General features: G+C 39.2%; 1 long non-coding RNA gene across 2 annotated transcripts in view; it reads right to left on the bottom strand.

Annotated features, from left to right (window-relative positions):
- Positions 1-25,039, bottom strand: part of LOC145530306 (uncharacterized) — a 161,634-nt gene that overhangs the window by 107,913 nt on the left and 28,682 nt on the right. The window contains exon 3 of one of the 2 annotated variants that reach the window (XR_014071644.1): positions 1,776-1,924. The exons of the other annotated variant lie outside the window; for it this stretch is intronic. This is a non-coding gene — a long non-coding RNA (uncharacterized LOC145530306). The remainder of the gene's footprint in view (positions 1-1,775; positions 1,925-25,039) is intronic. 2 annotated transcript variants of the gene reach the window in all.

The following is a 25,039-nucleotide window of genomic DNA, read 5'->3' as shown; positions in this document are numbered from 1 at the left end:
AGAGTAAAAATGAGTGAGGTACTGATAATAGGGAGATCCTGAAGAAAAACAGGTCAAGCAACTTAGAGAAAGATTAGAGAAGGGGATAAAAGGTACATTTTGTACACTCCTCCTGCCCCTGTGCCCAGTGAGACTCCTGGCTGACAAGGCTCACTCACTGTTCAGCATAAACATAACCATGCAGCCAGTCGGCTGGCTTTAACTGTTCCCATCTATTTACAATAACCAATTTTTCTTTGATTTTCATAACTTTTGGAACTTACCAAAGTAGAAAAAGTGACCCTGAGTTAATCATAAATAATAAATATAGCCATGTTAAAATAATTCTCAAATAATATTGTGAAAATTTCCATTTTTAAAGTCCAAAAGTTTTGCAGCCATTGATTTCTCAAATCTGCACTTAGATTTAAATCAAGGCAGCCCATGGCATAGAAGGTTGCATGTCTTGGTTTGTTTGGTTTCTAGTTTCATCTAAGATTAAGGACTAAAACAATATGAGAAACATGTTTTAGGACAAAAATGAGAATCACTTCTTCATTGATCTGTGCTAATGATAATGGTGCTTGTTTGGATCACTAAAGGGAAAAGAAGTAACATGTGCACAATGCAGGTGAATGCTGTGGTTCCAGTTAATAAAGGTATAAAGCAGACTCAGAGAAAATTAGAAGACCCTGCAAGCCTCAGGTCTTAAAAGGAAGGAAAGGCAATCCATGTGTGTGCATGCTCAGTAGCCCATAAGGACCCTAAGGACTGCAGTCCATCAGATTCCATGAGATTCTCCAGGCAAAAATATTGGAGTCGGTTGCTATTTCCTCCTCCAAGGGATCTTCCCAACCCAGGGACTGAACCAGCATCTTCTGTGTCTCCTTGCATTGACAGGTGGATTCTTTACCACTGAGCCACCTGGAAAGCCAAGGAAGTCCACACAAACCTATAATTAGTTCTGTTGTCATAGCCTAGTCTCTATTTTTTAATTCTTTGGGTAGCACAAATATTTTTAGTCTTATGTTTAGATAAGTTACAAGCTAAAATAAAGTGATTTGATCTTAAATAAAGAATTTGACATTAAAAGAGTAGAACAATTTCTTCCCCCCCAAAAGAGCTTTTACTCCATTACATTTTTTAGAAGGGAAGCTTTCTTTCTCTTAAATCCTTGTAAAATCATCACTCTAGGGGTCAGGTTAAGTTATCACCAATGATCATGATCATCATTGCCAAAAATCACTGAAATACATTCTGTGCCCGGTAATAGGAAAGAATTAACACAGATAAATCCCTGCACTGAAGGGTCTCTCACTCATTCAATTGTCTTGTAAAACCTCACAAGATTCATTACCTCCTAGTCCTCTTACTGGACCACAGGCCAGCCAAATCAGTGAGGTGCAGATGCTACATTATCAGCAGTTCAAATTGCCAAATCTTTCAGAAATTCAGGAGTGGAAGAGCCTGGAATGTCTAGTGTTTATAGGGGAAGTTTGACTGAAGCAACTGAACAGGAGCATGCCATCCCAGAAGGACATGAAGGTCTAGAAAAATGGATGGAAATCAAGATGGTGAAGCTGCCTGAGGCCTGTCTTGGGGCTTTGTCACATGGGGATTTTATCCCACCTAGCAGGTTCCCAAGACAATGAATGGAACAATTTGACTCAGATAATATTTCAGAAAAGACTAAACAGTCTTTTAAAATGCAGGTTTATACAATTTCTAGTAACTGGAGTTTTAGAGGAACTTGTAACTGTGGTGATTGTGTGGTATGGTTTCATACATTTGCTTACCTTCCCTAGGAACTGCCATGAACAAGCCATGATGGGAAGCTGAACAGCCTAGAATGCACTTAATGCTGTTCTTAGTCACTCAGTCGTGTCCAGCTCTTTGCAACCCCGTGGACTGTAGCCCGCCAGGCTCCTCTGGCCACGGGGATTCTCTAGGCAAGAATACTGGAGTAAATTGCCATGCTCTCCTCCAGAGGATCTTCCTAACCCAAGGATGGAACCCAGGTCTCCCTCATTGCAGGCGGGTTCTTTACCATCTGAGAAATGAGGGAAGCCCATGAATACTGAAGTGGGTAGTCTATCCCTCTTCCAGGGGATCTTCCCAACCCAGGAATCGAACTGGAGTCTCCTACATTGCAGGTGGATTCTTTAACAGCTGAGCTACCAGGGAAGCCCAGAATGCACTTAAAGCCAATCCTTGTCCAACTTTCCACTTGAAATCAGCAAATAACCCCATGGAAGGTCAACAATGTAGGTTTATTGTAATGCCTTTAAATGAATCTGAGGACTAAAGTTTGGAGAATTTTCAGTGGGGTTAATTTGAGACATATTAAGCTGACATTTTCTACTCACCCCCTAGAATGCCTTTACCTCAAATTTCCCCAAAGCATATTGTTAGTGTCTAGTCACTGCTTGCTAAAGATACCAAGGGAACATTTCATGCAAAGATGGGCACAATAAAGGACAGATATGGTATGGACCTAACAGAAGCAGAAGATATTAAGAAGAGGTAGCAAGAATACATGGAAGAGCTATACAAAACGATCTTCATGACCCATATAACCACGATAGCGTGATCACTCACCTAGAGCCAGACATCTTGGAATGCAAAGTCAAGTGGGCCTTAGGAAGCATCATTATGAACAAAGCAAGTGGAGGTGATGGAATTCCAGTTAAGCTTTTTTCAAATCCTAAAAGATGATGTTGTGAAAGTTCTGCCCTCAATAAGCCAGCAAATTTGGAAAACTCAGCAGTGGCCACAGGACTGGAAAAGGTCAGTTTTCACCCCAATCCCAAAGAAAGGCAATGCCAAAGAATGTTCAATCTACCACACAAATGCATTCATCTCACACACTGGCAAAGTAATGTTCAAAATTCTTCAAGCCAGTCTTCAACAGTACTTGAACTGTGAAATTCCAGATGTTCAACCTGGTTTTAGGACAGGCAGAGGAACCAGAGATCAAGTTGCCAACATCTATTGGATCATAGAAAAAGCAAGAGAGCTCCAGAAAAACATTGACTTCTGCTTTATTGAGTATGCCAAAGCCTTTGTGTGGATCACAACAAACCGTGGAAAATTCTTAAAGAGATGGGAATACGAGACCAACCTGACCAGCCTCTTGAGAAATCTGTATGCAGGTCAAGAAGCAGCAATTAGAACCGGACATGAAACAACAGACTGGTACCAAATTGGGAAAGGACTATGTCAAGGTTGTATATTGTCGCCCTGTTTATTTAACTTGTATGCAGAGTACATCGTGAGAAATGCTGGGCTGGATTAAGCACAAGCTAGAATCACGATTTCCAAGAGAAATATAGTAACTTCAGATATGCAGAAGACACCACCCTTATGTCATAAAGCAAAGAAGAACTGAAAAGCCTCTTGATGAAAGTGAAAGAGGAGTGTGAATAAGCTGGTTTAAAACAACATTAAAAAAAAAAAACAAGATCATGGCATCCGGTCCCAGCACTTCTTGGCAAATAGAAGGGGAAACAATGGAAATGATGAGAGACTTTATTCTTGGGGACTTCAAAATCACTTCAGATGGTGACTGCAGCCATGAAATTAAAAGACACTTACTCCTTGGAAGAAAAGCTATCACCAACCTAGACAGCATATTAAAAAGCAGAGCCAATACTTTGCTGACAATTGTCCATCTAGTTAAAGCTATGGCTTTTCCAGTAGTCATGTATGGATGTGGGAGTTGGACCATAAAGAAAACTGAGCACCAAAGAATTGACACTTCTGAACTGTGATGTTGGAGAAGACTCTTGAGAATCCCTTTGACTGCAAGGAGATTCAAGCAGTCCATCTGAAAGGAAATCAGTCATGAATATTCATTGGAAAGACTGATGCGGAAGCTGAAGCTCCAATACTTTGGCCACCTGATGCAAAGAGCTGACTCATTGGAAAAGACCCTGATGCTGGGAAAGATTGAAGGCAGGAGGAGAAGGGGGCAACAGAGGATGAGATGGTTGGATGGCATCACTGACTCAATGGACATGAGTTTGAGCAAGCTCTAGGTGTTGATGATGGACAGGGAAGCCTGGTATGCTGCAGTTCATGGGGTCACAAAGAGTCGTACACGACTTAGCAACTGTACTGAACTGAACTGAAGTCACTGCCTGTCATACACAATATTTATCCTAGTGACTCTAAGGGGAAATCCTTCAACTACACACAATTTTGCACAGTTATTTTACTGGAATTAGTAGAGTGAATATACCTGGCTTAGGTCACATTTAAGCACTAGTTGCAATAGCTAACCCAAAAGACCTTTATAAACTTGGCTTGAAGAAAAGCAAACAGCTGATTTACAATGGTTCACTTTACAGGTGCTGGTGACACTGGTGTGACGTTTCATTGGCCACTGTCATTGCATATTTGGAATGCTTCTCAAATGTGGACTCACTGGAAAGGTCCCAGGTACTTGTGTCTAGAATGAGTACTTCGCTGTATTCTACAGCGAAGTTCAAGGAGACTCTGTTGACTTCCTGCTTCCAGCGAGATATAAAGAAAATTTAAATACATATTTTCTTATATAAGTTGTTATGATTATTGGGATACAATATCATTGAATATCAATCTGTATTAAGATAACATCCAAATAACCAACAATTTTTGGTTATTTTCTATGTGTTTACTCTGTGCAAGATGCTTTTATACACAACTGAAAATATTATTCTTATTTTATCAGAGAAGAATCTGAGGCTTGAAGTATTCTCAGAACTACCCAGCTAGCAATTTGCTTTGAAAATTGCTTTGGAAAGGAAAGTACATAATAAAAAGAATTGGCTAAAAAAACAAACAAACAAAAAAAAATTGCTTAAGAAAATGTTATTTACCAGCTATCCCTTCTCCCTGTGTATATACACACAATCCACACAACCATATAACCTCAGTAGAAGCCCACCAGCTTATCTTCTCAGAGGAAGAACATTGGATGTCACTTGACTAAGAATTCCTGAAACAGTTGAACAAGTGAATGGAGCACACTTCTAAAAATAGGGACATTAAGTGAATATTTATATACTGAATGTTGAGATTTTCAGCCTGTTCTCTACTTTAAACCCAGAAATCTGTAAGACCGTTTAATAATTCCAGGCAGGAGGTAGAAAACCTTCTGCAGGGATTCTGAAAACCTACAAACAATGAGATCTGAGGCTCCCCAGTGTGGTTGTCCATTTTATTTGCACCATCCATGCACAAATATCCCAAACATTATCTTGGTTCCACATCTTAAATATGAGCAGACAGCAAGAAAGAATAGATATCTGACTACTTATATCTGTAAATATATGACTTCTTATATCAAAGATAAAAATGAAACCCTCCTTAAAGAAAAGAAAAGCCACACAGGGGAATAAAACCTCAATAATAACAAAAAGCTACTATTATTAAAATCATTGAACTATTAGAGATAAAAGGGAAGATGTTGAATTCATGAAACAAGAACAAAGATTTTGATTTTTTTAAAGGCACAAATCCTTGTAATTCTTGTAAATTAAAATTAAAAATTTAGAAAACTCAAAAAATGTGTTAGAAAATAAGATGAGGAAATATCCCTGAATGTAGAACAAAGTCATATATATGGATAATAGGAGAGAAAAGAGAAGAAAATTAAAGAATCAATTCAGGAAGACTAATGATAAAGTAAAAGGAGTTTCAGAAAGCAACAAAGTGGGGGCGGTCCCAAGATGGCAGAAGAATAGGGCGGGGAGACTAGTTTATCTCCCACAAATTCATCAAAAGATCTTTTGAATATGGAGCAACTTCCACAAAACAACTTCTGAACGATAGCAGGGGACACAAGACACCCAGAAAAGAAATCCAATCTCTTCAAAAGGAGGTAAGACAAAATATACAAGATGAAAATAGAGACAGGATTTAGGGAAGGAGACCTGTCCTGGGAAAGGAGTCATGAAGGAGAAGCTTTTACACAATAGGAAACCCTCTCACAAGTGTGTCAGTGGGGAGTTTTGGAGTCTCAGAGGGCAACATAACCAGGAAAAAAAAAACAACCCACAGAATATGCATCCAACTACAATTGCCAGTGGAGAAGCGGCCATGTGCGTGCAATGGCCAGCAGCAAGTGGGGGATGGGCAGGGAGGCATGGGCTGCATCATCCGTCCTTAGAGTAGGGACCAGGCTTGAATGCTCTGAGAACAATCTGAGGGGGCTAATGTGACATAACCAAACTATGGGATTGCCAGAAGGACCAAAAAAAAAAAAAAAAAAGGACCTTTCCCTTGAAAGGCTCTAATGCCACATGGTGATCCCTGGTGTGCTCACAGAACAAAGGACTGTGCCTTAGCAAATACCAAAGGAGAGCAAGCCCGCCACCATTTAGGGCCCTCCTTCCCTGGAGGCTGAGAGGCAGGTGTGTGACAATCAGAGTCGGAAAGTAAAGGGCCGCTGCAATCTCGGCCCCAGAGACTGCATCTTCCACTGAGCTGCGAGCAGGCTGCCAGTTGCTAACCACATCTTTCTGGGATTCTGGACGGTTCACATCCACCAGGAGTGTCAGCCTGAGATCAGCTCCCCGGAGGAGACACAAGGCATACCTGGAACTGTGCCCTTGTGGTGCTTTCAGGAAACAGAGCGGCCAGGACTGGGGAGATGCATAAGACACCTGGCCCCCCTGGGACAGTGTTCTTGCAGGTACTTGGGCACCTGAGCATCTTGAACCTGGAGAGGGCACAAGACACAGAGCCCCTCAGGCTCTGTGCCTTTGCAGAGTATTTGAGAACCTGAGTGGCTGAGACCTTGAAAGTGCATGAAACACAGGGCTCACTTGGGACAGTGTCCTTGCAGAACACCCTGGAGCCTGAGCAGTGTGGACCTGGGAAGTACAAGCTGCCTTGGGCTGAGGCAAACCCAGTGTGGTCCATCCACTGCGAGCACTCCCCCCACATGACAGAAGTATTTGCTTGCAGTGTCCCGCCCTTTCCAGAGTACAACAGAACAACTGAGCCTGAATAAGTGGCCACCTTTGCCCCCTCATGTCAGGGTGGAAATTAGATACTGGAAACTTGCAAACAGAGGAAGTCAAAATAAACAAAGTAGGGGCAACTGCCCTCGGAGTGACAGGTGCAACAGATTAAAACCCCACAGTTAATGCTGAGACTGTGCATTTGAGGGGCAACTAAAGACCTTGAGAACAAGTGCAAGCCTGAACAAGGGATTATCTGACACTGAAGTGACCCCACATCCCCACAGCAGCTCCAGAGAAATTTCTAGATATATTTTTACTATTATCACTTTTTAATTTTTTAAAAAAATTACTTCTATATTACTCCTTTAACTTTCATTTTTATATCAATTACTTTTATTTAAAAAAAACTATTTTTTAAAAACAAATTCCATATATATTTCTTTTAATTTTTGTGATTTATTTTGTGTTGTATTTTTTATACTCTGCTTTTGAGAGTCTAAACTCTATTCTAGGTTTTCATTTATTGCTTTTTGATATTTGCTATCAATTTTGTACCTTTAAGAATCGAATCTTCAGACTCCATTTTCACTTAGGGATTTGATTATGGCTTGATTGCTCTCTCCCTTTTTGACTCTCCCTTTTCTCCTCCTGGTCACCTTTATCTCCCTCCTCCCTCTTCTATTCTCTGTATAACTCTGTGAATCTCTCTGTGTGTTCCTGACTCTGGAGAGTTTTTTCACCACTAACCTGGGTTTTATCTTCTGTTCTGTATGGATAGAGAAGTCTTGAGGCTGCTGTAAGAGGAGGACCAAAACCCAACAGCAGGAGGCACAACTCTAGAACCTTAGAACTTCAGAGAACTCCGAACTGCAGGGAATATTAACAGGCAAGAGCCCACTCAAAAGTCTTCATACCTACAATGAAACCAAGCTCCACCCAAGAGCCAGCAAATTCCAGTACAAGACATATCATGCTAATTCTCCAGCAAAACAGAAACACAACCCTGAACATTAAAAGCTGGGCTGCCCAAAGCCATACCAAACCCATAGACACCCAAAAACTCACTACTGGACTCTTCATTGCACTCCACAGAGAAGACATCCAGCTTTAACCACCAGAACACAGACACAAGTTCCCCCAACCAGGAAACTGTGAAAAGCCACTGGTCCAACCCCACCTACATGGAGCAGACACCACAATTAAGAGGAACCACAACCTTGCATCCTGCAGAAAGGGCACCCTAAACACAACAACCTAAACAAAATCAAAAGACAGAGAAATATCCAGCAAGTGAAGGAACATGAAAAAACCCATCAAACCAAGCAAAAGAAGAGGAAATAGGGAATCGACCTGAAAAAGAATTCAGAATAATGATAGAAAAGATACAAAGTCTTGAAAATAAAATGGACTTACAGATAAATAGACTAGAGACAAGGACTGAGAAGATGCAAGAAATGTTTAACAAAGACCTAGAAGAAATAAAGAGTCAATAAATAATGAACAATGCAATAACCGAGATTAAAAACATCCTGGAGGGAACCAACAGTTGAATAACTGAGACGAAAGAGTGGATAAGTGAGATGGAAGATAGAATGGTGGAAATAAGTTAAGCAGAGAGGAAAAAAATAAAAACAAATGAGGACAACCTCAGAGACCTCCAGGACAACGTTAAATGCACCAACATTCGAATCATAGGTGTCCCAGAAGTAGAAGACAAAAAGAAAGGGCATGAGAAAATACTTGAAGAGATAATAGTTGAAAATGTCCCTAAAGTGGGGAAGGAAACAGCACCCAAGTCCGAGAAACCCAGAGAGTCCCAAAGTGGGTAAACCTAAGGTGAAACACCCCCAGACACATATTAATCAAGGTAACAAAAACTAAATAAAAAGAGCAAATATTAAAAGCAGCAAGGGAAAAGCAAAAAATAACACACAAGGGGATTCCCATAAGGATAACAGTTGATCTTTCAATAGAAACTATTCAGGCCAGAAGGGAATGGGAGGACATACAAAATGTGATGAAAGAGAAAAATCTACAACCCAGATTACTCTACCTAGCAAGGATCTCATTCAGATATGAAGGAGAAATCAAAAGCTTTACAGACAAAAGCTGAGAGAACTCAGCACTACCAAACCAGATCTTCAACAAATGCAAAAGGATCTTCTCTAGACAGGAAACACAGAAGAAGTTTGCAAAAATAAACCCCAAAGAACAAAGTAAATGGTAACATGTTCACACTTATCAATAATTACCTTCAAATTAAAAGGGTTAAATGCTCCAACCAAAAGACAAAGACTGGCTGAATGGATACAAAAACAAAACCCCTGTGTATGCTACCTACAAGAGACCCACCTCAAATCTAGGGACACATACAGGCTGAAAGTGAGGGGATGGAAAAAATTATTTCATGAAAATGGAGACCAAAAGAAAGCAGGAGTAGCAATACTCACATCAGCCATGATAGACTGTGAAATAAAGACCATGATAAGAGAAAAAGAAGGCCACTACATAATGATCAAGGGATCAATCCAAGAAGAAGATATAACAATTATAAATATATTTGCACTCAACATAGAAGCACCTCAATACGTAAGGCGAATGCTAACAAGTATACAAGGGGAAATTAACAGTAACACAATAATAGTGGGGGAATTTAATATCACACTCACACCTATGGATAGATGAAGCAAACAGAAAATTAGCAAAGAAGCTCAAGCTTTAAATGATACAATGGACCAGTTAGATCTAATTGATGTCTACAGGGCATTTCACCCCAAAACAATAGATTTCACCTTTTTCTCAGGTGCACAGGGAACATTCTCCAGGATGCATTACATATTGGGCCACATCTAGCCTTGGTCCGTCTAGTCAATGCTATGGTTTTTCCAGTAGTCATGTATGGATATGACAGTTGGACCATAAAGAAGACTGAGTGCCTACGAATTGATTCTTTTGAACTGTGACATTGGAGAAGACTCTTGAGAGTCCCTTGCAAGGAGATCAAAACAGTCCATCCTAAAGGAAATCAGTCCTAAATATTCACTGAAAGGACTGATACTGAAGCTGAAGCTCCAATACTTTGGCTACCTGATGCAAAGAAATGATTCTTCGGAAAAGACCCTGATGTTGGGAAAGATTGAAGGCAGGAGGAAAAGGGGATGACAGAGGATGAGATAGTTGGATGGCATCACTGATTCAATGAACATGAGTCTGAACAAGCTCCAGGAGTTGGTGGTGGACAGGGAAGCCTGGCTTGCTGCAGTCCAGGGGCTCTCAAAGAGTTGTATATAACTTAGATTAAGCTGGGGTAAATTTTTAAAAATTGAAATAATTTCAAGCATCTTTTCTGATTACAATATTGTAAAATTATATATCGACTACAGAAAAAAAAAACTATAAAAAAACAGAAACATATGGAAGCTAAACAACACACTTCTGAATAACCAGCAGATCACAGAAGAAATCAAAAAGGAAATCAAAATATGCATAGAAACAAATGATAATGAAAACACGACAACACAATACCTATGAGATTCAGTAAAAGCAGTACTAAGAGACGGGAGAGGTTCGTAGGAATACAATCATACCTCAAGAAACAAGAGAAACATCAAATAAAGCTAACTTTACACCTAAAGCAACTAGAATAAAAGGAAAACAAAAACAAAGTTAGTAGAAGGAAAGAACTCATAAAAAATCAGAGCAGAAATAAATGAAAAAGAAACAAGGGAGACTAGAAAAGATTAACAAAACTAAAAACTGGTTCTTCAAGAAGAGAAACAAAATAGACAAACCGTTAGCCAGATTCATCAAGATAAAACAGGAAAAGAATGAAATCAATAAAATTTGAAATAAAAATGAGGAAATCACGACAGACAACACAGAAATACAAAAGATCATAAGAGACTACTATGAGCAACTATAGGCCAATAAAATGGACAACTTGAATGAAATGGACAAATTCTTAGAAAAGTATAACCTTACAAAACTAAATCAGGAAGAAATAGAAAATCTGACTAGCCCAATCACAAGCATGGAAATCAAAATTGAATTCAAAAATCTTTCAACAAACAAAATCCCAAGACCAGATGGCTTCACAAGTTAATTCTACCAAAAATTTAGAAAAGAGCTAACACCTATCCTACTCAAACTCTTCCAGAAAATTGCAGAGGAGGGTAAACTCCCAAATCCATTCTATGAGACCACCATCACCCTAATACCAAAACCAGACAAAGATGCCCCCCCCCACACACATAAAACTACAGGCCAGTATCACTGATGAACATAGATGTAAAAATCTTCAACAAAATTCTACCAAATAGAATACAATAATATATTAAAAAGATCATACATCATGATCAAGTGGACTTTATTCCAGGGATGCAAGAATTCTTCAATATTTTCAAATCAGTGTGATACACCATATTAACAAATTGAAAGATAAAAGTCATATGATTATCTCAATAGATGCAGAGAAAGCCTTTGACAAAACTCAGCACCCATTTATGATAAAAACACTCCAGAAAGCAGGCATAGAAGGAATGTACCTCAACATAATAAAAGCCACATATGACAAATCCACAGAAAACATTATCCTCAATGGCAAAAAATTGAAAGTATTTTCTTAAATCAAGAATAAGAGAAGGGCGCCCACTCTCACCACTACTATTCAACATAGTTTTAGAAGTTTTAGCCACAGCAATCAGACAAGCAAGAGAATTAAAAAGAATCCAGATTGGAAAAGAAGAACTAAAACTCTCACTGCTTTCAAATGACATGATCCTCTGTATAGAAAACCCTAATGACACCACCAGAAAATTACTAGAACTCATCAATGATTATAGTAAAGTTTCAGGATATAAAATTAATACACAGAAATCCCTTGCATTCCTATACACTAACAATGAAATAATTGAAAGAGAAATTAAGGGAAACAATCCCATTCACCATTGCAACAAAGGAATAAAATACTTAGGAATAAACTTACCAAAAGAAACAAAAGACTTATATATAGAAAACTATAAAACACTGTTGAAATCGAGGATGACAAATAGATGGAGAAATTTATCATGTTCATGGATTGGAAGAATGAATACAGTGAAAATGAGTATACTACCCAAAGCAATCTATAGATTCAAGGCAATCCCCATCAAGTTACCAAAGGTATTTTTCACAGAACTAGAACAAAAAAATTTCCATTTGTATGGAAACACTAAAAACCTCGAATAGCCCAAGCAGCCTTGAGAAAGAAGAATGGAACTTGTGGAATCAATCTTCCTGACTTTGGGCTATACTACAAAGCTACAATCATCAAGATAGTATGATACTGGCACAAAGGCAGAAATATAGATCAATGGAACAAAATAGAAAGCCCAGAGATAAATCCACACACCTATGGTCATCTTATCTTTGACAAAGGTGGCAAGAATATACAATAGAGAAAAGACAATCTCCTTAACAAGTGGTACTGGGAAAACAGGTCAACCACCTGTAAAAGAATGAAACTAGAACACTTTCTAACATCATAAACAAAAATAAGCTCAAAATGGATTAAAGATTTAAATGTAAGACCAGAAACTATAAAACTCTTGGAGGAAAACATAGGTAGAACACTGACATAAATCACAGCAAGATCCTCTATGACCCACCTCCCAAATAATGGAAATAAAAACAAAAATAAACAAATGGTACCTAATTAAATTTAAAAGCTTTTTCACAATGAAGGAAACTATAAGCAAGGTGAAAAGGCAGCCTTCAAAATGGGAGAAATAAAAGCAAATGAAACAACTGAAAAAGAATTAATCTCCCAAATATACAAACAGGACATACAGCTCAATACCAGAAAAATGAACAACCCAATCAAAAAGTGGGAAAAAGAACTAAACAGACATTTCTTCAAAAGAAGACATACAGATGACTAATAAACACATGAAAAGATGCTAAGCATCACTCCTTACTAGAGAAATACAAATCTAAACCACAATGAGGTATCATCACATGCTCATCAGAATGACCGCCATCAAAAAGTTTACAAACAATAAATGGTGGAGAGGATGTGGAGAAATTGAACCTCTTACATTGTTGGTTAGAATGCAAACTGATACAGCCACTAGGGACAACAGAGTGGAGATTCCTTTAATAAGTGGAAATAGAACTGCCATACAACACAGAAATCCCACTTGTGGGCATACACACAGAGGAAACCAGAATTGAAAGAGACACATTACCCCAATGTTCACTGCAGCACTGTTTACAATAGCTAGGACATGGAAGCAACCTAGATGTCTATCCACAGATGACTGGATAAGGAAGTTTTGGTACATGTACACAATGGAATATTACTCAGCTATAAAAAGGAACACATTTGAGTCAGTTCTAATGAGGTGGATGAATCTGGAGCCTATTATACAGAGTGTAGTAAGTCAGAAAGAGAAGCACCAACACTGTATATTATTGCATATGTATGGGATTTAGAAAGATGGTAATGGCAGTTCTATATGCAAGGCAGCAAAAGAGACACAGATATAAAGAATAGACTTTTGGACTCTTGGGAGTAGGTGAGGGTGGGATGATTTGAGAGAATACTATTGAAATATATATATTGCCATATGTAAAATAGATGACCAGTGCAAGTTCTATGCATGAAGCTGGGCACTCAAAGTCGGTGTTCTGGGACAACCCAGAGGAATGGGGTTTGGGAGAGAGGTGAGTCGGGAGTTCAGTCTGGGGGGACATATGTGCACCCGTGGATGATTCATGTTGATGTATGACCAAAAAAAAGCACCACAATATTGCAAAGTAATTATCCTCTAATCAAAACAAAATAATTAAGTTTTTTTTTTAAAAAAGAAAGCAACAAGCATCAGAAGAAAATAGAAGATGATTTTTCAGATCTAGGAAATTTCTCAAAATTAAAGGACATGAATTTAAACTCAAAGGTTGGTAAAAAAAAAAAAACAAAAAACTAATACAATAGATTTTTTTAAGTCAAGTGTAACCTCGTGTGGGGAAATTAACAAGACGGCACCAGTCAGGCTCTCTCACTCCACGCTCTCATGTCTTCACCCCACATTCTGCAAACAATGACTTTGCACTTGTTGTGTAGCAGCTGAGATTGCTTATGGCACTGTGCATGCATGAAAGGAGGTACTCGCTTGGCCACGGGCTACTTTTGTTCTGTAAGTTTATATAAGCTTCACCTGGAAAAGCCCTGAAGGGTTGTGTGGTTATATTGTATTATGTTATGTCTGTTGCTACAGCTGCTGCACCAGCCAGGAGAGAATAAACGCATCTGCAGTTCCTATAGCTCCTTGCGTTTTCTTCCAGCCCCTTAAGTTGTGTCTTGTCTATGGTGGGTTCAGCAAACAGTGCACACTGTGAGATATAGCGAGACAATTGGCACTGTAAGCAGGATCAGCAATACACTTTGAAAAATATCCCAATTCTGATAAGCATCTCATTCTTCTGAGAGGAAAAAAAATATGTCAGATAAAAGGATTAATAATGAAAAGGGCTGTGTAATTCTCAATACAAAACTGAAAGTTGAAGACAACATAGTAAAACTTTTGAAATTCAGGAGGAAAATTACTTCCAAATTTAAACCAAGAAAAATGATCTATTAAACGTGAGAGTTGAATAAAGGTAGCAACTTTTCCCTTTTCTCAGGAAGCAACTACTAAAAAAGCTATACCAACACATGAGAGAATTCAGTAATGATGCCGAGGCCTCTGGGATGTAATGAAGTCCCTTGAGTACAGGGCCCCAGTCATCCTCAGGACCCTGAGGGGGAAGGGCAGACACAGCTGGGACACCCCCAGGATACAAAAGTGGGCCTGAAATCTCTTGGAAATCTTCCTATAGGATCATGGAGTTGTATTTTAATGAGATTTAGACATTTCGGGAGGGTTTAGGCCTAGAATAAAAGGTAAATTCATAAGAAACTAAGCAACTGAAAAGACAGTTAACTTTAGGGAAATTTTTATGCAAACAAAAGTAACTGTATGCCAGTTGGCTCATCTATGTATACAATTTACATAACAGTAAGAGGTAAGCAATAAATACTAATTTAAACTAAAATATGTTAAAATTGTATTAAGATCATTGGAGTTGAGGAAATGGGGTGTGTGTGTGTGTGTGTGTGTGTGTGTGTGTGTTGGCAATAGCAGAAGTTAAAACTTTATCTATTCATCTTTCGTTTGTTCATTTATGTGTGCTCAGTCATGTCCAACTTGATGTGATCTTATGGACTGTAGCCCTCCAGGTTCTTCTGTCCATGGGATTCTCCACGCAAGAATATTGGAGTGGGTTGCCATTTCTTCATCCAGGGGACCTTCCCTACCCAGGGATCGGACCCACGTGTCCTGCACCACAGGGGGATTCTTTAATGCTGAGCCCACAGGGAAGCCCTATCTTCTCACGCTGTGCTGCAGCATGCTTAGTCACTCAGTCCTGTCCAACTCTTTGTGACCCCATGGACTGTAGCCCGCCAGGCTCCTCTGTCCGTGGGGATTCTCCAGGCAAGAATACTGGAGTAGGTTGCAATGTCCTCCTCTAGAGGATCTTCCCAACCTAGGGATCAAACCCAGGTCTTCTGCATTGCAGGCAAATTCTTTACCATCTGAGCCACCAGGGAAGACTATGAATACTGAAGTGAGTAGCCTATCCCTTCTCCAGGGCATCTTCCCGACCCAGAAATTGAACTGGGGTCTTCTGCATTGCAGAAATTCTTTACCAGCTGTGCTACCAGGGAAGCCCATCTTCTTATAGATAAAACTGAAAAGTTAAGAAGTGGCAATATAGCCATGTTATATAGAGTTATAAAAATAAAACCAAAAGAAACATTTAAAAATGGAAGGGCTCTGTAGAATAGGATATTGAGAGTGTAGCAGACAGTATTTTCTAAATAATAAACCTTGTAAAAATGTTTCTTTTAAACTACATGGATACATACTTTGATGAAAGAAAAGCTAACACAGGTGTCCAACATAAAGATGAAGTTGCTTTTCCCATAAGGAGTTCACCTGGTGTCCAGGTAAGAGATTTAAGAGCTTTCTTCCTACATTTCACACTATCCCAAATCCTAACTCCTACCCACTACATGGCTAAAGAATTGATAATAGTCACAGACAGATTTTTTACTATCCCCAACTCCTCCAAAAATTGATGGTCTCAATTATCATATCTCCCAAGATTTGCCTTCTTCCTATACATCATCTTATCAATTTTTATTTAAATTTATTGAGGATTACTTAGACTGCATATTCATATATCATGACTTCATCAAAAGTGTTGAGCTGGACATCAGGAAACTACCTTATATGATGGCTTACTATGTTTGTTAGCTGGGATGGGTTAAACTCACGGTCCTTTAACACTATCCCACAATCTCAGTAGCTTTAACACAAAAACATCAATATTCCTCTTAAAATCTACTCTAAGGAAACAGAGAAACTATTATTCAACACAGTTTTGGAAGTCCTAGCCACAGCTGTCAGAGAAGAAATAAATAAAAGAAAACCAGATTGGAAAAGAAGAAGTAAAACTCTCACTGTTAGCAGACAACATGACAATATACATAGAAACCCTAAAGATACCACCAGAAAATTATTAGAGCTAATAAATGAATTTAGCAAAGTCCCAACATACAAAATTAGTACACAGAAATTCCTCACATTCGTATAAACTAACAACGAAAACTCAGAAAGAGAAATTAAGGAAAAAATCCCATTCACCATTGCAACAACAACAACAACAAAATACCTAGGAATAAACCTAACTGAGCTTCCCTGTTGGCTCCATGGTAACGAATCCATCTGCTAATGCAGGAGACCAGAGTTCAATCCCTGGTCCAGGAAGATTGCCTGGGAAGGAAATGTCAACTCACTCCAGTATTTTTCCCTGAAAACCCCATGGACCAAGGAGCCTGGCAGGCTACAGTTCACGGAATCACAAAGAGTCAGACAAGTCTTAGCAACTGAACAACAACAAAACCTACTTAAGGAAAAAGAACCTATATGCAGAAAGCTATAAAACACTGATGAAAAAAATCAAAGACAGCACAAACAGTTGTTGCTCAGTCACTCAGTCATGGCCAACTCTTTGCAACCAGATGGACTGCAGCACACCAGGCTTCCCTGTCCTTTACCATCTCCCTGAGGTTGTTCAAACTCGTGTCCATGAGTCAGTAATGCCACCCAACCATCTTGTCCTTGGGAGAGTTAACTTAGGCAGGTTGGTAAGAATTCCAAACCTAAGGCCACTTTGGACTTCCCTGGTGGCTCAAATAGTAAAGCGTCTGCCTACAATGCGGGAGACCTGGGTTCAATCCTTGGGTTGGGAAGATCTCCTGGAAAAGAAAATGGCAATTCACTCTAGTACTCTTGCTTGGAAAATCCCATGGACGGAGGAGCCTGGTAGGCTACATAGGCTACACCCCATGGGGTCGCAAAGGGTCAGAAACGAGTGAGCGACTTCACTTTCACTTTCTTTTTCAAGGGAGGTAAATATTCTTTCTTTTTCACATTCTTTTACCTTAGGACTCATAGGCATCAGTATCTCTTGTTCATGGACATGCCTTTTTTTTTTTTTTCCCGAGCTTTGGATGTATATTATGGGAGAAGGTATGGGTAAAAACTTCCACAGCCTTGAGTTCTAGGTTAACTTGTCCCTTCTGGCTGATCTCATGCTGATGTAATCCCAGGATGTATGTTACAGGAAAGGGTCTGGGCAAAATTCTCACAGCCTTGAGGTGTTTTTTACCTATTCCCAGTAGCTAGTTGAGCAGTATATAAGGCCCTGCTTAAATTAGTGAGGCAGGTACTCTCCTGCCCCCTTCCAATGCCTATGTCAGAAGCTTTTCCTGTCACTTTCACTTTAAATAAAATCTACACTAAGTTCTGAGTGACTGAGACTGTCCTTGGTCCCAGAGTTAAATCTTCTCCTTTGGAGACCACGAATCTGGTGGCACATTCATCATAAGCTATCAGTCCTCTGTCGTCCCGTTCTCCTCTTGTCTTCAGTATTTCCTAGCATCAGAGTCTTTTCCAAAGAGTCAGCTCTTTGCATCAGGTGGCCAAAGTATTGGAGCTCCAGCCTCGAGTTTGCCCTTCCAATGAATATTCTGGACTGATTTCATTTAGAATTGACTAGTTTGATTTTCTTGCACTCCAAGAGTCTTCTCCAGTACCAGGTATCAATTTTTTTGGCACTTTCTTTATAGTCCAACTCTCATATCCATAACTACTGGAAAACCATATCTTTGACTAGACATACCTTAGTTGGCAAAGTAATATCTCTGTTTTTAATATGCTGTCTAGGTTTGTCATAACTTTTCTTCCAAGGAGCAAGTGTCTTTTAATTTAATGGCTGCAGTCACCATCTACATGATTTTGGAGCCCAAGGAAATAAAGTCTATCACTGTTACCATTGTTTCCCCATCTATTTGGCATGAGATGATGGGACCAGATGCGATGATTTTCCTTTTTTGAATGTTGAGTTTTAAACCGGTTTTTCCACTCTACTCAGTCACCATCATCAAAGGTTCTTTAGTTCCCCATTGCTTTCTGCCATAAAGACGGTGTCAGCTGCATATATGAGGTTACTGATATTTCTCCTGGAAATCTTGATTCCAGCTTGTGCTTCATCCAGCCTAGCATTTTGCATGATGTACTCTGCATAGAAGTTAAATAAACAAGGTGACAATATACAGCCTTGATGTACTCCTTTTCCAATTTGTAACCAATCCACTGTTCCATGTCCAGTTCTAACTGTTGCTTCTTGACCTGCATACAGGTTTCACAAGAGGCAGGTAAGGTGGTCTGCTATTCCCATCTCTTTAAGAACTTTCCACAATTTGTTGTGATCCACATAGTCAAAGGCTTTAGTATAGTCAATGAAACAGAAGTAGATGTTTTTCTGGAATTCTCTTGCTTTTTCTATGAGCCAGTGGATGTTGGCCATTTGAACTCTGGTTCCTCTGCCTTTTCTAAATTCAGCTTGAACATCTGATATTCATGGTTCACATAGTGCTGAAACCTAGCTTGGAGAATTTGGCACAAACAGATGGAGTGATGTATCAATTTGTTGGATTAGAAGAACCAATACTGTGAAAATAACTATACAACCCAAAGCAATATACAGATTCAATGCAATCCCTTTCAAATTACCAATGATATTTTTAATAGAACTGTAAAAATTTTTTTACAATTTGTATGGAAACACAAAAGACCCCACAAAGCCAAAGCAATATTGAGAAAGGAAAATGGAACTGGAGGAATCAACCTTCCTGACTTCAGACTATACTACAAAGCTACAGTGGTCGCCTGCTGCAGGATTGGGGGAACGGACTGTAGCAGTAAATGCCTGAGATCTTTTGAGGAACGTCACCATTATCTTCATTACCTCCACCATACTTTGGCCCCAGGTAAATAGCAGGGGGGAACACAGCTCCACCCACCAACAGAAATTGGATTAAAGATTTACTGAGCATGGCCCCACCCATCAGAACAAAACCCAGTATCCCTCTCAGTCAATCTATCCCATCATGAAGCTTTCATAAGCCTCTTATTCTTCTCCATAAGAGGGCAGACAGACTGAAAATCACCATCACAAAAACTAACCAATCTAATCACATGGACCACAGCCTTGTCTAACTCAATGAAACTATGAAAATTTAGAGAAGAGCTAACACCTATCCTACTCAAACTCTTCCAGAAAATTGCAGAAGATGGTAAACTTCCAAACTCATTCTATGAGGCCACCATCACCCTAATTCCAAAACCAGACAAAGATGTCACAAAAAAGGAAAACTACAGGCCAATATCACTGATGAACATAGATGCAAAAATCCTTAATAAAATTCTGGCAAACAGAATACAACATCATATTAAAAAGATCATACATCATGACCAAGTGGGCTTTATCCCAGGAATGCAAGGTTTTTTTAACATCCGCAAATCAATCAATGTAATACACCACATTAACAAATTGAAAGAAAAAAACCATATGGTTATCTCAATAGATGCAGAAAAAGCCTTTGACAAAATTCAGCATCCATTTATGATAAAAACCCTCCAGAAAGCAGGAATAGAAGGAACATACCTCAACATAATAAAAGCTATATATGACAAAACCACAGCAAACATTATCCTCAATGGTGAAAAATTGAAAGCATTTCCCCTAAAGTCAGGAACAAGGCAAGGATGCCCACTCTCACCACTACTATTCAACATAGTTTTGGAAGTTTTGGCAACAGCAATCAGAGTTGAAAAATAAATAAAAGGAACACAGATAGGAAAAGAAGAAGTAAAACTCTCACTGTTTGCAGATGACATGATCCTCTACACAGAAAACCCTAAAGACTCTACTAGAAAATTACTAGAGTTAATCAATGAATATAGTAAAGTTGCAGGATATAAAATTAACACACAGAAATCCCTTGCATACCTATACTCCAATAATGAGAAAACAGAAAGAGAAATTAAGGAAACAATACCATTCACCATTGCAACAAAAAGAATAAAATACTTAGGAATATATCTACCTAAAGAAACAAAAGACTTATATATAGAAAACTATAAAACACTGATGAAAGAAATCAAAGAGGACACAAACAGATGGAGAAATATACCGTGTTCATGGATTGGAAGAATTAATATAGTGAAAATGAGTATACTACCCAAAGCAATCTATAGATTCAATGCAATCCCTATCAAGCTACCAATGGTATTTTTCACAGAACTGGAACAAATCATCTCACAATTTGTATGGAAATCTAAGAAACCTCGAATAGCCAAAGCAATCTTGAGGAAGAAGAATGGAACTGGAGGAATCAACCTGCCTGACTTCAGGCTCTACTACAAAGCCACAGTCATCAAGACAGTATGGTACTGGCACAAAGATAGAAATATAGATCAATGGAACAAAATAGAAAGCCCAGAGATAAACCCACGCACATATGGACACCTTATCTTCGACAAAGGAGGCAAGAATATACAATGGAGAAAAGACAATCTCTTTAACAAGTGGTGCTGGGAAAACTGGTCAACCACTTGTAAAAGAATGAAACTAGAACACTTCCTAACACCATACACAAAAATAAACTCAAAATGGATTAAAGATCTAAACATAAGACCAGAAACTATGAAACTCCTAGAGGAAAACATAGGCAAAACACTCTCAGACATAAATCACAGCAGGATCCTCCATGACCCACCTCCCAGAATATTGGAAATAAAAGCAAAAATAAACAAATGGGACCTAATTAAAATTAAAAGCTTTTGCACAACAAAGGAAACTATAAGCAAGGTGAAAAGACAGCCTTCAGAATGGGAGAAAATTATAGCAAATGAAGCAACAGACAAACAATTAATCTCAAAAATATACAAGCAACTTCTGCAGCTGAATTCCAGAAAAATAAACGACCCAATCAAAAAATGGGCCAAAGAACTAAACAGACATTTCTCCAAAGACATACAGATGGCTAACAAACACTTGAAAAGATGCTCAACATCACTCATTATTAGAGAAATGCAAATCAAAACCACAATGAGGTATCATTTCACACCAGTCAGAATGGCTGCTGTCCAAAAGTCTACAAGCAATAAATGCTGGAGAGGGTGTGGAGAAAAGGGAACCCTCTTACACTGTTGGTGGGAATGCAAACTAGTACAGCCACTATGGAGAACAGTATGGAGATTCCTTAAAAAACTGGACATAGAACTGCCATATGACCCAGCAATCCCACTGCTGGGCATACACACCGAGGAAACCAGAATTGAAAGAGACGCGTGTACCCCAATGTTCATCGCAGCACTGTTTACAATAGCCAGGACATGGAAGCAACCTAGATGTCCATCAGCAGACGAATGGATAAGGAAGCTGTGGTACATATACACAATGGGATATTACTCAGCCATTAAAAAAAATACATTTGAATCGGTTCTACTGAGATGGATGAAACTGGAGCCCATTATACAGAGTGAAGTAAGCCAGAAAGAAAAACACCAATACAGTATACTAATGCATATATATGGAATTTGAAAGATGGTAACGATAACCCTATATGCGAGACAGAATAAGAGACACAGATGCATAGAACAATTTTATGGACTCTGAGGGAGGAGGTGAGGGTGGGACGTTCTGGGAGAATAGCATTGAAACAGGTATATTATCATATGTGAAACAGAACACCATTCCATGTTCGATGCATGAGACAAACGCTCAGGGCCGGGGCAATGGGATGACCCAGAGGGATGGGATGGGGAGGGAGGTGGGTGGGGGTTCCAGGAGGGGGAACACATGTAAACCCATGGCTGATACATGTCAATGTATGGCAAAAACTATTACAATATTGTAAAGTAATTGGCCCCCAACTAAAATAAATAAATTTATTAAAAAAAAAAAAAAGAGGGCAGACAGACTGAAAACCACCATCACAAAAACTAACCAATCTAATCACATGGACCACAGCCTTGTCTAACTCAATGAAACTATGAACCATGCCATGTAGGGCCACCAAAGATGGACGGGTCATGGTGGAGAGTTCTGACAAAATGTGGTAGACTGGAGAAGGGAATGGCAAAACACTTCAGTATTCCTGCCTTGAGAACACCATGAACCGTATGAAAAAGCAAAAAAGATAGGATACTGAAAGATGAACTCCCCAGGTCAGTATGTGCCCAATATGCTACTGGAGATCAGTGGAGAAATAACCCCAGAAAGAATGAAAAGATAGAGCCAAAGCAAAAACAACACCCAGTTGTGGATGTGACTAGTGATGAAAGCAAGGTCTGATGCTGTAAAGAGCAATATTGAATAGGAACCTGAAATGTTAGCTCCACAAATCAAGGCAAATTGGAAGTGATGGCAGGGGTGAACATTGACATTTTAGGAATCAGTGAACAAAAATGGACTGGAATAAGTGGTTTTAACTCAGATGACCATTATATCTACTACTGTGGGCAAGAATAACTTAGAAGAAATGGAGTAGCCATCATAGTCAACAGAGGAGTCTGAAATGCAGTACTTGGATGCAGTCTCAAAAACAACAGAATGATCTCTTCTTTCTAAGGCAAACCATTCAATATCATGATAATCCAAGTCGATGCCCTGCCAGTAATGCTGAAGAAGCTGAAGTTGAACTGTTCTATGAAGACATACAAGACCTTCTAGAATTAACACCCAAAAAAAGATGTCCTTTTCATTATAGGGGACTGGAATGCAAAAGTATGATGTCAAAAAACACCTGGAGTAACAGGCAAATTTGGCCTTGGAGTATAGAATGAAGTAGGGCAAAGGCTAATAGAGTTTTGCCAAGAGAACACACTGGTCATAGCAAACACCCTCTTCCAACAACACAAGAGAAGACTTTATACATGGACATCACCAGATGCTCAACACCGAAATCAGATTGATTATATTCTTTGCAGCCAAAGATGGAGAATCTCTATACAGTCAGCAAAAACAAGACTGGGAGCAGACTGTGGCTCAGATCATGAACTTTTTATTGCCAAATTCAGACTTACATTGAAGAAAGTAGGGAAAACCACTAGTCCATTCAGGTATGACCTAAATCAAATCCCTAACGATTATACAGTGGAAGTGAGAAATAGAATTAAGGGACTAGATCTGATCGACAGAGTGCCTGATGAACTATGGACGGAGGTTCATGACGTTGTACAGGATACAGGGATCAACACCATCTACAAGAAAAAGAAACGCGAAAAAGCAAAATGGCTGTCTGAAGAGGCCTTACAAATAGCTGAGAAAAGAACAGAAGCCAAAAGCAAAGGAGAAAAGGAAAGGTATACCTATCTGAATGCAGAGTTCCAAAGAATAGCAAGGAGAGATAAGAAAGCCTTCCTTAGTGATCAGTGCAAAGAAATGGAGGAAAATAACAGAATGGGAAAGACCAGAGATCTCTTCAAGAAAGTTAGAGATACCAAGGGAACATTTCATGCAAAGATGGGCTCAATAAAGAACAGAAAAGGTAGGGACCTAACAGAAGCAGAAGATATTAAGAAGATGTGGCAAGAATGCACAGAAGAACTGTACAAAAAAGATCTTCATGACCCAGATAATCACGATGGTGTGATCACTCACCTAGAGACAGACATCCTGGAATGCGAAGTCAAGTGGGCCTTAGGAAGCATCACTATGAACAAAGCTAGTGGAGGTAATGGAATTTCAGTTGAGCTATTTCAAATGCTAAAAGATGATGCTGTGAAAGTGCTGCACTCAATATGCCAGCAAATTTGGAAAACTCAGCAATGGCCACAGGACTGGAAAAGCTCAGTTTTCATTCCAATCCCAAAGAAAGGCAATGCCAAAGAATGTTCAAACTACCACACAATTGCACTCATCTCACACGCTAGTAAAGCAATGCTCAAAATTCTCCAAGCCAGGCTTCAGCAATACTTGAACTATGAAATTCCAGATACTCAAGCTGGTTTTAAGAAAGGCAGAGGAACCAGAGATCAAATTGCCAACATCCACTGGATCATAGAAAAAGTGAGAGAGTTTCAGAAAAATATCTATTTCTGCTTTATTGTCTATGCCAAAGACTTTGACTGTGTGGATGACAATAAACTGCAGAAAATTTTGAAAGAGATGGGAATACCAGACCACCTGACCTGCCTCTTGAGGAATCTGTATGCAGGTCAGGAAGCAACAGTTAGAACTGGATGTGCAACAATAGACTGGTTCCAAATAGGAAAAGGACTATGTCAAGGCTGTATATTATTCTGTTTTATTTAACTAATATGCAGAATACATCATGAGAAGCACTGGGCTCGATGAAGCACAAGCTGGAATCGAGACTGTTGGGAGAAATATCAATAACCTCAGATATGCAGATGACACCACCCTTATGGCAGATAGCAAAGAAGAACTGAAAATCTCTTGATGAAAGTAAAAGAGGAGATTGAGAAAGTTGGCTTAAAGCTCAACATTCAGAAAACTAAGATCATGACTTCTAGTCCCATCACTTCATGGCAAATAGATGGAGAAACAGTGGAAACAGTGGCATACTTCATTTTTGGGGGCTCCAAAATCACTGCAGATGGTGACTGCAGCCATGAAATAAAAAGATGCTTACTCTTCGGAAGAAAAGTTAT

The sequence above is a fragment of the Giraffa tippelskirchi genome, chromosome 12 (assembly GCF_054371585.1).
Source record: "Giraffa tippelskirchi isolate mGirTip1 chromosome 12, T2T-mGirTip1v1.2.pri, whole genome shotgun sequence".
Lineage (NCBI taxonomy): Eukaryota > Metazoa > Chordata > Mammalia > Artiodactyla > Giraffidae > Giraffa > Giraffa tippelskirchi.
Note: the sequence above shows the minus strand (reverse complement) of the source record. Positions and strands in the feature narration are given on the sequence as shown.